Here is a 13,806-nt window from a genome sequence, read left to right on the forward strand (position 1 = left end):
TAGTTTATGTTAATTTATGTTGGTTGAAATGCTAGCAGTTTTAGGAGACATTAATATTAATAAGCAGTCCCTGTCTGAAATCTAAGCCTCAGCTCCTATAAATCTATTTCTAATCCACTGCAGGATTTAGTAGGTTGTGGATGTCAGGTGTGTCACCGCACACACCAGATTTGTCACAGAGCAGGGTTGTGTGAGGTCGGGGAGTCCCGGAGCAGGAGTGAGCCCATGCTGGGACAGGGAAGGATGCAGCTCACCAGCTGCGTGATGGGGAAGGTGGCACATGTGTGTTACTGCTACAGTGACAGGAATGGGACAAGTCTCAGGACTTGTTCATACAAAGCAATTACTCACAGTTTCAGCTTTGCTACTCCCTACCAAAATTCTGCTCTCCAGTCTAGCCACAATCTAGCTGAATATAGACATGCCAGAAGTACCATGATTTTCTAGACCCTCCCCATGCACTGACCTTTCCACAAGTAAGAACTGGCTCCATGGTCAGAAAGCTTTTTCCCTGTGACTGTCCCAAATCAGTATCAGCCACCGCAGCAGCAGAGTATTCACTGGTTTGGTTGCCCTATTGTAAAATTTCTGGTGCTTGCAAAGTGTCCATAGGGTACACAATGGGATTGATGAGCAAAATCATGACATATAAGACCTAAAGCCATGAATCCAAGGAAATAAGATTTATAGAGCACTGAAACAAGGAACACAGTGTGAGTAAAGCAATACCATTTCAAACAGCTATCAGTAAGTTACTCATAAGTTGAGAGAGGCTGCATTGCATAGGCTGGCAAAAGAGCTTTTGGTTCCTTTATGTTCTGCACACTGACTGGAAAAAATAGCCATGTGGTGGATAAAACTAAGGGTGAGCGGTCCTGAAGTGAGAGTCATCATCAGACTAACACCAGCAAGGAGGAGAGGCGCTACTACACCTTTGTTAGAAAACAGTCTGCTCCATGCCTCAGTGAGCAAGTCCTGGAGCAGATTCAAAGTAACGTTGCAGAAAGACGTCTTAACTAGCAGGGAAAACATCCTTCAGAAATGAAGCAGGCAATAGCACATTCCAGTATAACTATTCCCTGCTGTAAATAGCATTGGATTTGTTTCTGAAATAACTAGCTCGTTACCCCAGCCGGTGTGAGATGCAGTGATGCCAGCCATCTGGAGCGCAAGCTGGGCTGTTGCCAGCGTAGCTCTGATGCTGTGGATGGGGTGGAGAGCACAGGGGAGATGGAGCAATAAGCACATGTACAGCATAGACACGAGGGAGAAGGAATGTGTGAGACACAGAAGGAATGTGTAAGAAAAAAACCTGAGGAAGAGAGAGCTAGGCTTAAAGATCCTATAGTTGATGTCTAAGAGCAAGTAGATATTGGAAGCAAGATTATGTCCAGTCTGCTAGCATGAAGATGGGAGGAGGTGAGAAGATTAGGAAAAAAAAAGAGAAGCATTCAGGAAAGCACTTAACCCACTGCATTGAATTAGGGTTCCCTGAACAGTGCAAACACCATATCCCAAACACCAGAACAACAGCAGGTGTTCACAACACAATTCTCCGCCATGCTTGCAGGCACAAAGCTCTTGCCCGTGCCAGGAGAGCCCAGGTCTGCCACACTTAGTGCAGAGATTTCCCACAGCCATCACTCGGTGTCTTTGGCACAAGCCAGCACACAGGCTTTCCTTGCCTTATTCTGATGCCATAGCACAAAAAGCACCCAGGTGGAACCCCATCTTCTGCACAGTCCATAGCAGCTTTTTCTTTTGAGATCAAACCCCAGAACTATGACTATGTACTCAGCGAAAAAAAGCTGTTGTCCAGCCACACACAGACACTTTGTAGGAACACAGGTACAAAAAACCCCCATACAAACTACAACCTCCTCCCACCAAACCACAAAACCCAAACAAGGCCAAAAAACCCAACCAAAACACTATTTACCACATATAGAAAAAGGCCTCAAAGTACCAAAACCTGGTGACTTCAACATATGTGAAAGCAACCACCAGAGCTTATAAAGCAACTTGCTCTCTAGTAAGGGTTTACATACCTTTTAAACAGAGGCTTACTGGCAAGGATTGGTTCAAAGCAAAGGCCAGGTGTGGCCATTCACAGCACTTAAAGGCAATGAGGTAGGATAATTTCCTTATTCTTCTCCTAGTACTTATTGATCCTAGTAAGGTAACACTGGTAGAGAAATTGCAACATTTAACAGTCTGTAAGTTTTGTAGTAGTCTGCTATACAAGAAGCTTATTTTTCTTTTTTGCTATTATGGATTCTTAACGTCTGAGCTCTTTGTGTTGCAAGGTTTTACAGTCAAAATCTGAATATAGAAGTCAGGGCAGCTGTGTTTGCCTTCTGTTGATGTGAGGACATCAATCAGCCTATGGCACTCTCCTCTTGAAGTCAAATTCCCTAGACAGTGTCTCCCACTACTTTGCCTCCCCCGTTTTTCCTCCCTTGTTCCCTCAGGCTCCTTAAAGAAAATTGTTCTACTGTTCAAACTGCATGTGAGAGTCATGCCTGTATAGATCTAATGGACATAGCCATGCTACAGAGCTGGGGTCCCTTTCTCTGGATGCAAGGAAGGACAAAGCTTTCCCTGTAGAGGATACGCAAGCTATTTTTTAGGCAAAACATGACAAAGTTTTGCCCTTTTCCCTCAAAATGTACTAGTTTGGGCTGATTCTAGGGAGACAGTGTTGTATCACCAGACAGTCAGGAGGCCAACAGCTAACACTGATTTAGGAAGCAAGGTCAGGTGAGAGTTCATCCAGTTTGGTTCCTCACAGACATGGCAAGACAGCTGCTCTTACAGCTGCTGTAAAACCTGAGTAGTAACACTTGGGCAATAATCTACCCCCAGGTTGTTTATGAGCCCCAGACAGCTGATGGTCGCTCTATGCTCTAGAGTTTTGGTAGTTGCTGATGCTGCAACAGGACCCTTTAATGTCAGCTACTTTTGGGGTCTTGATGTTTATTATAGTAGCACTGTACTGAAGAGTCTCAGTGATCCTGCGCTGTCAGCTACATACTGGCTTGGCCAGTGCTGCTAAAGTATTGTGGGTGCAAGTCAGGAGTAGGGTAAACCATGTAAGCGCTAAGTTGAACCCTGTGACTTTGGACACAGACAAACAGAAAGGCATTTAAATGGGCTCCTGTTGTACTATTTTAACTGCCTCATCCTCTCTGGCACACTGGCTCACTTCAGATTTGCAGCAGAAGGCAAGGATGCTTCAGCAGGATCTGAAAACGGTGCTCAGGTCACTAGGAATATAGAAAGGTATTTCAATCTATTGAGATCTGAGCAAGATCAGACTTGAGCAACTGAAATGCTGCTCTTGCTGCTTGGATGAGTGGCACTCAAATCTCTGTACACGTGCACTCTCTTCAGTTGCCTCTCTGTAGTTCTTTCTGGCAGGTCAGCATGTTTGCTGTGCAAGGAACTTACCCTCTGTCTCAGCTGAATTATCCGGAGTACCTCAGACTCTTTAACATCTCTTGTCAGACTCATAGAACAAGCCTTGTCTCTGCTGGCAGTGAATCTGATGTGCTGTGACAGCCACAAGCAGGGCAAAAAAGGAGAATCACTAAATGTCAGCAGATCTGAGAAAGACCTCAATGTCCCACCACCAGAAAGAACAGGATGTGTCTCCAGAAGTGACCGTTCTGATTTCTGCATACAGGAGCGTGTGAATGTAGAGACTGATGTGCCAGGTTTTAGCAACACGTTTCCTTTCAAAATAGTTATTAATCTGTGGACCTTGCCTTACCATTAAGCCTGAGTGTGCTTTTCTGTAGGGCACAAGAAAGAAATCTATATTGTCTTCATTTCTTTTAAGAAACATTTTCCTGCCTACAGGAAATACTTGATGGAGAAGACAGCTGCTGTGTCACACGTCATGCGTGGCAACCTGTGTGTACATTTGACACAACATGAAGGTAGCTTGTGGAAGTGTACTCACTGAAAATGAAATACCTCAAACTATGAAATGTTATGGCTAGAAAAAGTAGTGGTACAAATCTGCCTGCTACTTTAAAGGAGATCAGCTGGTTTGGGAAGATTTAGAGACTTAAATTCACTTCAGAGAACTTATATTTAAATTAGCAGAGTTGAATGCACTGCAGGGTGTTCAGATGTTCTTCAGTGGCTGCACTTCGCTCACCCCCAGTAGAATTTAAGCTGCATCACTGAAATGGATAGGAAGACTGAGCAGAGGAATCTTCCAAGGCAAAGTCGCTGCCAGCATAGAAAATACACTTCACCTTTGCTATTTCCTCTTAACTGGTGTCAAGTGCATTATTTAAAAGTAGACCGGGTGAAGTACTTGTAAATGTGCTGCAGGAAAGAGCCTGCACACAACATGGAGAGGAGATACTGCCTTTGCTAACAACTCTGTTTTGGTGAGAAGGGAACGTGTTCACCCAAGTCATGCAGGTTTAATTGTGGGACTTCAAAGATTGCATCTTTCCCTTCTGACTTTGGTTTTTTGTTTGGTTTTGGTGGGTTGGTTGTTCGTGTGTGTGTTTGCTTGTTTTTTTCTTTTATTTTTTGTTTTTTTCCACCTGCTTTTCCTTCCTGCTGCCGGAGCTCTTGGAATAGCCTCTGCTCGCCAGAACATGCAGCGGGTGAGAGAGCTAAGAATGAACTGACCGGAATGAGGGAGCTGCAAGGAGCTGCAGCCCATCACAAATGGTGACCTCTTGGGATGCCCTTGGGGTTTTGCCTGGAAGACAAACATGAATACGTGGATGTCACTCTGGGCCAGCAAGAGTGAAATAGCCAGTACATTTCTGTACTGTCCTCAATTTAAAAGCCAGCAGAGAGGTAAGATAAATACTTCTTTTTCTTTTTTTCACCAGAGAAAAGTCACATTCCAGCTCTTTTAAGTCTAGCACAGCCTGGAGGTTTCATAGGTCCCTGTGAAACAGAGGAGAGCCTATGCTGTGCCTTGGCAATAGGAATCACCAGAATCAAACACTTGCAGACAACAATTATGTTCTGCAAAGGAGCTAAAAGCTGCTGAGGTTTTGCTGTGGCATTGAGTGATAAAGATTAGCTCACCCTGCTAATGAGATACACAGGCACTTAGTCAATCTCAGAATTCAGGAGCAGCTGGCTGATACCCAGCCAACCAAAAAAGCAGATGCTAAAACCTTGTTTAATATTCTGCTGACAGTGCTGTGGAGGTTACATGTGGATAAATGGGAAACAGCTGCCCACTGCTGCTTTTCCACTGCAGCCCTGTCCAATATTACCCACTCACTGAAATATGAACGTTGCAATGAATTGGCTTTGCTCCTGTGAGCTTTGTGAGAGCCTGAGCTGGGCTTTCCTAAAGCCATTGCCAGGGTCAGGTCAAATGCCTTTGCACCTCCCGTGGCAGTCACATGTATGTATGGAGAGTAAATCTGGCCCAGAATGTATGTCCTTTAATCTGGGTACATGGAACTGCTGTTCCAACAGGGACTGGCAGCAAAAAGGCTTGTCTTCAGCAATAGCATGGCATCTCTAAGGTATCTCATTTCAGTATCATCCCCTCTACCAACACGTCTCACTGGCCATTACTGCCCAGCAAGGAGGGTTCTGACCGCTCCACAGAACGAGCAGCCTCTCTCTCTTCTACAGAGCATCACCTGATTCCAGTACAAGATCTACGTGGCAAAACAGTTGGTGTTTGGAGCTGAAGCCTGGGCACTTGAGATGGCTGAGGTTTGAGAGGCTGGTGAAGTCAGTCTGGGGCATGGATAAAACCTTCTGCTTTCAGTGAGAACTAAGGGAGGTTGTGCAGAGTGTGGTGAATGCTTGAGGTCTGAGAGAAAAAGGACCAGGCAACCAAGCCGCAGACTTGATGTGTGTCATGCAGGAGAACCATGTGGGGAATTTTTCTGGGTAGAGCTCTTTGTATTGAAAATGTGTCTTCATCTATGAAAAGTGAAGCAATAAAGCAACTTTTGTTGCTAACATGCTAAAAATAAAAAGAGAGATCAGTCTTCTGATAAAAAGGAAGGGATGTTCAATAAGCTTTTTGTCCAGTCTCTTCATAGAACAGTGACTTCCCAGACAACTTGGACTTGGAGACAGAAGGGAAATGTATTTTGTGGTATAGAGGCTGGGAGGGGGACCAGAACTGGCTATTAATAATCAGGCACATTAGCTAAGCACAGTCACACAGTGATATATATTCATTGCTTCACAAAAATGAACAATAATTAAGTGGAACTGGCCAGTCAGCTTGTTCTGTTACAGACCCAGAGGCTGAGGAAAAGGAAACTTGTGACTGCTATTAGACAAAGGCATCAAATGGAAACACCCCTGGCTTTACCATAAATGTATAACAACTACTGTCATAACTCAGACTGAGAGTCTGTCCAGGCCAACGTCCTGTCTCCACTGTCGGTGGAAAGCTGGCGATGCTAAAAGTTGTGGTGTAAAGAGGCCTCAAACACAGACACTATGCAGTTGCTCTGCAGCTTCATAGTGGCTGCTCTTCTCCTCTTCAGCACTCTAAAAGTGCCAATTGGGGATTAAAGTTTGGAACTAGGGCTCAAGATCCATCTCTTCTCGGAATTCCCTGGTAATGTTGGTTCTTATTATTGTACCTGAGGTGAGTGACAATAGTGTAGCGTGTTTTCATCCAATAAATCACAAATTATTTCAAAATTTGTTTACGTGACATAACTCTTTTCCTGCAATGAAGTGGGACATTGTTGCCCAGGGTCAGGGCAATGTCTGGGCTTTGTCCCAGCACAGAACTATGGGGCTCTTTGGCAGTAAACAGCAGATATTAAGGCACAAATGCTTTGGGGTAGAAGCAAGAGCAGTGCTTAGGGAGCCATAGCAAGAGAGGGATCCCTGCTAGTGGGAAGGGTCACTCCTGGGAAGCAGATTGAAGAGAAATACCTGAAGAGCTATTTTATGATGCAAAGGAAGAAAGTGCAACTATTTTTCCCAATCTGATGTCCCTGACTATTTCACTGAAAAGCACCAATGGGTTCTCATGCCCACCCACGGGTCAAATACAAATGAGGGCTTATTCCCAGACACATCTGTGCTGTTGATATTTGTCCCAGGAGGCATCATGGCCCTCTGCACCAGAATCCTCATGCAGACAGAAGCCACCAGGAACACCTTAGCTGTAAGAGGAATTTTCCTGTGTCACACAGGGAACCACAGACACCATACAAGGACAGTGGGGCTGGGCAGCACTGATTCAACACACTCTTTCAGACCCACAGTACATCAAGTACCTTGCTTGAGCAAGGCCATAGTAAGGAAGGTGTCAGAAGCTCTGAAGCAGATGGATGCAAGATAATCTGAACCCCTGGAAGACTTAATCCAGTGCCATGGTAGTCAGGTACAGCATCACGGGCTTTCGTATCTCTTGAAGAATATTTTTTTAGCTTGAACTACGATAACTCTTTTACTACAACTGGCAGCAGCTCCGGATTCCTGTGCTGTGCCCTCCTGTGTAGAACATATGCATCCAAAGCGAGGGGTTCTTCAGAATTGCAGTGGAACCTGGCAGCAGAGCAGACATGGCAGTGTTTGCATCTCTGACTGGTTTTCACTCTCCCTGCTGTGAAGATTTCAACCACATTTCCTCCAAATGGGTTTAAAAAGAGTTCATCCAGCCCTGGGTGGAAATGCTGGTATCTGAAATGCTGGAGCGTGTGGGTGGGCAGAGTTCTCTCAGCTGCTTGTTTTGTAAATGAGAACCAAGAAAAGATTTTTGTCTTTAAGATTGGAATTAAAACAAACAAACCAAAGAAATAAAAAGTTATGTAATGGGGTCATCACAAAATTGTTTTCCTTTCAGTATAAACTGTCATAATTAATATTTAATGATAGCAATTGAAGAACTGGTCCCCCCTCAATATAAGCATGAGCCCATCTGTTAACTGTGAATCATGCAAATAATGTGACATCGGGGACTTCAGAGAAGGGTTTAACTGTTTTGCAGCTAGCATTCCCCACACTCCACCCAGTGTGCATTCAGCTTTTTGATCTGGCTTGAAGGATTTTGTTAGAATTTGGGGAATATCTGTTTATATTTTAAAGATTCTGGAAGTTAAGCCTCATGAGTCCCTGCCAGTAGTGAGTTAGTGAATTCTGGAGTCTATGAGCTCCAGGTTCAGACCAAAATACCATCCTGCATGACAGTGAACTCCAGCTTTAGGACATTTCTGCTGAGGATTTGAATTCTGAAGGAAAAGCCTTATACTGATCAGCATTGTAATCACAGTGCTGCCTGGCAAGTTCAGGTAGCACCTTTGACTATAACAGGAGGAGAGGCACATGTTTTAACACGTGATAGTATCAGAGACCTTCCTCGCGTCATCTGTGCTGTGAAAAGCACCTTTCAGGGAATCACATCTAAGTTTTAACCCCACAAGCTGTTTTTGCAGGCAGGAATCTGTGTGAAGCCCACAGGAGCCCAAGGACTCTTTGCCTACAGGTTGGCCCAGCTCTGGGTGGGCTGAGACGGCCTTTGTGGTGACAGCGTGGCCAGTGGCTCGAGAGGGACTCACCCACTTGCCCATGGACCAACACTAAGTAACACTGAAGGCAATGCTGTCCACAGCCAGAGCATGGAACCTGGCCCTGGGGAAATGAGATGGGAACAAAAAAAAGGAACAAGTGGATTTTCAAGCTCCATCAAGAATGTCCAGAGTTTCAGAAAAAAAACAGAGCACCAAAGCACAAAATACACCCATTTCACGCAAATACGCAGTTCATCTGTTGTGTTGATACTGAGGTCCATGCCAAGTCTCTCGGGGACACCAGCCCTGCCATGCAGACACGAAGAAGAAAATTCCATGAGCAATTGCCAGCAAATGTTGCAGCGTCCACATGGATTATTTGTCCATCATGTAGAGAAACAACCTAGTTCTGGAAGCCAATCCACTCTCTTGTTGCTAAAATAAAGCCCAGTTGTTAGTATTTATTGTGCACTGTCAGTCATGTTAAGATCACCTGGTAAGCTGTGCAGATGAGCTGTAAGACAAGCTCAATTGTGAGGGTGAAAAACAAGCGCCCATTTCAAGCCACTAAGCCAGAGAGGCTCACTGTCACGCAAGCACCTCTCAGGTTGTATCTTAGCAACTGGCCAGCCAAAAACTGATGCTCAGCACATCTGAAAGCTTCCCCAGGTTTACCTGAAGCTCTTGGGTCTAGAAATTGTGCTGAACTCCCTAAAAATAGGCATTGCTGCAAGAACTGTCCTACTTCAGAGGAAACAGTAATATTCCACAGGAACACAGGATTTGTTTTAAGTTCTAACCCTGGCTCATTGTTCAAGTGATTTTTACTAAGGCTCAGGAGGACCATTGTGGGACCTTGGTGGAGGGTGGCTGATATGTACTTGCAGTTCAGATCCAGGTGGAACCTGCTTTTCAGCTGCTCCTTGCTCCACGGGACGTCCATACGCCCCTGCTCACTGCCAGCTGGCCCTACCTGAGCCACCTCTCATCAGCTCACCTAGAGCACTGGAAGTCTCTTCTCTGGGGACCTACAACACCTTCTTCACAAGCTCACTCATGAAAACGAAGCTCAGGACTGTTTCAGACAGAATTCTGTGCCAGACAATGTAGCCTTTCATGGACAACAGTAAATCAAATTAAAAATATTCCTCCAAATTAGCAGGAACATCAGACCAGCCTGAATTTCTTCAGTTATCTGTGGGAGAATCAGTTTCTATAAATAAACTGAAGCACTGCAGTGTTTTTGATGAAGGAAGTTCAGAACAAAGCCAAATTCTCAAAACACTCCAAAGCCTTTCAAAGAAACAAAACTCTTTGAGTCCAAACGCATGAGCGTTTTCAGACAGAGTGCACTGGACAAGACAAGATTGTGTGGGAATGCAGAGAGGGAAAGGCGCTCGGCTTTGCTGGAGCAATGGGCACATGAGCACAGGCATTTGTGTAGCACTCAGTATTGACAGATTGTTTATGGTGGGGAGGTACTAATCATTCTTCCCTTTTCGTGAAAAAGAAGTGACACAAAAAGAAGTCAGAACATTTTCTTGTGACCTTTAGTGGCTTAAGCAAGAAACAATCTGCAGGCAACTTCATTTGCTTTCAAGGTTGCCATTCCATAGACTGTGGTATTTCTCCCTTAAGGCTTATGGCAGCTAGATCTATTTCACATTAATCTGAATGAGCAATAAATATTTGAAAGTCTGAACATTCAATCGAGACTCCTGATTCAAAACCTACAGAAACATGATTTTTAAATGTGTTCCACGAGCCTGTTTGTGGTACAGATCATCTATCACTCAGTACCATGGCTATAAAGACAAAACATATTAAACCAAAAACGTATTTACAACAGACTCCGCTCTGCGAAGATAAACAGTGCTAAGTGCTGTCACTTGCTCAGCAGCTCTTCCATAGTGACTTACCCTCTTGTTCATAGCACTTGGACAGTTGTAGGTGGAGATTTAGGAACCATCCTGATCTTTGGAAGAACTGGCCAGGCAACCCCCTAGGGCAGTTCCAGCATCTAACTCTCCTCATGGCAGCGAGGGGCCACCTGGCAGCCCTGTGGGTGGCCAGGGCAGGGCTGAGGAAGGCAGGAAAGGCAAAGGATGGGTCTTTTTCCATATAATATACCTAATATCAGCTGGACACCTTGGGAATTGGACCTTGTGGCCTCTAAGGCTAGAGAGGGGCTGGGTACCTCTTCAAGGAGGTGTCCCATGGGTAGCTACAGAGCCTGTAACAGCCACAAAAGCTATCAAAAATTGCATGTTTGGCAGTCCTCTTCAACGCTGTCTGACTGTACCTCACTGAGGGACTGCGTAACTGTGGAGTGTCTTGAAATACAGAAGTGCTAAGCATGATGATTATTGCCATAAGTAATGAATCCTTGTAGAAGTTCAGAGTGCTGAGCTGATTTCTAAGCCATCTGGTGCAGGTTTCTAGCAGTGTTCTCAGAGAAGTGGGGGAACTCCCCCAGAGCCCTTGGAAAGCTTGTGGAACTCCAAACTCAGCACAGCCGCTCAGTCAGCCAAACTCTCATCCAGGCGGGGATTAAACACGCAGGCCAAGGAGAGAAATTGTTTTAACAGGAGGAAAGGGAAAGATGGTAATAGAGAAATGGTGAGTTGGTATTAACTGTAACCTCTAAACGACAAGTGGAAAATCTGTCCAAACACACAATACACTTCAGAGGTCACAACTCCAAGTCTGCTTCAATTTAATGCACTTTCTGCCCTTATACTGAAAACTCAGCCATTGCTTCTGTTTTCTCTGTTATCTTTGACACATGCACAGGCACCTACCATGTCGTAGCTCTTTCCTGAGCTCCATATACAGCATCTACATCAGCAAAAGAGAGCTCTGCTTGGCCCTGGCCCTCCCACACATGCAGCCCCACATGATGGAAGGTCTTTACAGCCGAGGGCTGGAATAACCCATTGTGGGCTGTGCCTGCTATGAAGGGGATGTGGGGGAGAGGAGCACGCAGCTCTTTCTCCAATCACTGCAGCTGCACTGAAAGCAATTTTTAAAGATACAAAATACGCATTTACTACATTCATAGGATTCATTAATTTGGACAATGGAAGAACCTCTGTAGGTGTCAGGAATTGGCTCAAGGAGCATGGACATGAGTCCACCGAGCAACTGTACGAGCAGAGACCGTTCTAGTTGACATAAGTAGGCCTTAGATTGCTTTGCTAGTAGGCTGTGGGAAAAGGAGAAATGGAAAAGTACTAATTAAAGCAGGGTCAGCATGCCCTTGAAGAGGTGATAAACAACTTGAGAAAGTAGGAGTCAGAAGAGTGCAGAATGTGCATAGTTAGCTAACTGCAAGTAGGTGGAGTAAGTGAATGTAACCTTTTTAGTGCTAAGCCTATTAGATAGAGACAAGTATGCATAATTATGGTATTTGGTATAAATACGCGCTATCCCGGGCAATAAAGTTGAATGATGCTTTATCACTCACATTGAGTCGGCCTGCATGTTTTCCTCAGCCGCGAACTAGCATGTAGGAACATACAAATTATACTCACTAACAATCATTCTGAGATATTATTTGCCCCTTGTTAAATTCACATTTCACTCCAAGACCAGTGAGGGACCGTTAGGAGAAAGAAGCATAAAATGAGCTGATAGAATACTCGAGACACAGGTCAAATAATGTGAAGGAAAGAACCTAAAAAGCTCCCTGGTCTTTTGGTCCCAAATTCTTAATGGCTGCTTGAAAAATTACTTTCACTGGGTTCGTATCTCCATGTATTTCCAAGGGAATTTGTACAACTTAATTTTATGTAGCACAAATTTGTCATTGATTGGCCCAAAAATTTACATAGAGAGAGCGCCTTACATACATCTCAACAATTCAGGAATCCAGCAATCAGTCAGTCATGCATTCATCAGCCTCAGCTGGTACAAATTGCAGCATTATCTAAAATTCATCTGTCTTCATTATACCCTGCTACAAATGAAACAAGAAATCCAGTGAACAGCAGCTCGGTCCTACAAAGAGAGAGATAATGTATTGCAAAATCAACACAGGAAAAAGAAGCTGAGCAGAGAAGCTGGATTGCATGGACAGGGAGGGAGGGCCATTCATTTCAGCTCTGCTCATTAGCATTACACAGAAAGCAGAGTCGCAGGATTTCAAGACGTCTGTCTCTTCTGGGTCGCACAACTCAGCCAGCAATATAATTCCTGGTTAAACAGAGCTCTTACTTGTTTCTTCTTAAATAAGAGGACATGTACCCAAGGTTTAGAGGTGCTATCAAGTAGTTTGTTGGTAAAGCAGTAATTGTACAGACTCCAAGGAAAAATACACAGTCTTCCTTCTGGTTTATCACTGTACTTTCATTCCTATGCACCTAGCAGGGAACTGTAGCATAGACTGCAACACTGGACACTGCACACGATATTACACCAAAGGAAATCTGAAATAAAATCAGCAATCAAAGCTGTCTTACAAGTCTTGGTTTTCAGAGAGTTGGTCCCACCACAAAAGCATGGAGGAATTGTATTATTTTTCCCACGGCCTACGTTTTATTTATCTAAATAGTGCTGCTTTGCAATAATACACGGTGCTTGTTAGCTCCAGAGACAGAAGCCCTTAGAGAGATGGATTTATAATACATCCCTCCACCCCAGGAGGATGAAAGAGTTGTGCAGCTCTGGGGTTCATTACCCTTTGGCCATGGGGGACCAGAGACGGAGAGCTATTCTGAGACAGTTTTGAGATTGTCTCCATTTTGTCACACAGAAAGCTGCAGAGAAAGAATGAACTTGTCCCCCTGTGTGGGACTCACTTTTCAGAGGGGAACCTTGCTCCCACACAGGCCATGAAACAAAACCTGGAGGCACTGGGAATTACCACAAGCCAAGCGGCCAGTATGTGCCTATGGGTCGGTTTCACCCCACGACGTGCCTCCAGCCAGCCCATTTGCTAGGACACGAGGGATGTGGACATAGGGAAATAGAGCTGCATGCAGCTGGACACAGCTCAGTGCTCAGAGCTGCAAACTGCAGCCACTCCATCCCTGTGCTGGTCACCTCCAGCTGTGCTCCACTGCTGGGGAAACTTCGGGCTCACTTCAATGCACCCCAAACTGACATCTGTCCCCAAAAGATGGAGCTGCCCTGCATAGAGCAAAGGAAATCTTGTTCCCCATGACCCTTCTGAAACACACACACAACTAAAATTGTAGTAGTTCATTGATAGAGTTTACCCTAATTTGTGTCGTAACTGGAGCAGCATCACAAAACATCCTTACCGTCAGCCGGGGGGAGCTAAGAAATGCAGATCAGAAGCTACGGCAATCAGAGGAATTAG

The sequence above is a fragment of the Nesoenas mayeri genome (genome assembly GCF_963082525.1).
Source record: "Nesoenas mayeri genome assembly, chromosome: 13".
Classification (NCBI taxonomy): Eukaryota; Metazoa; Chordata; class Aves; order Columbiformes; family Columbidae; genus Nesoenas; species Nesoenas mayeri.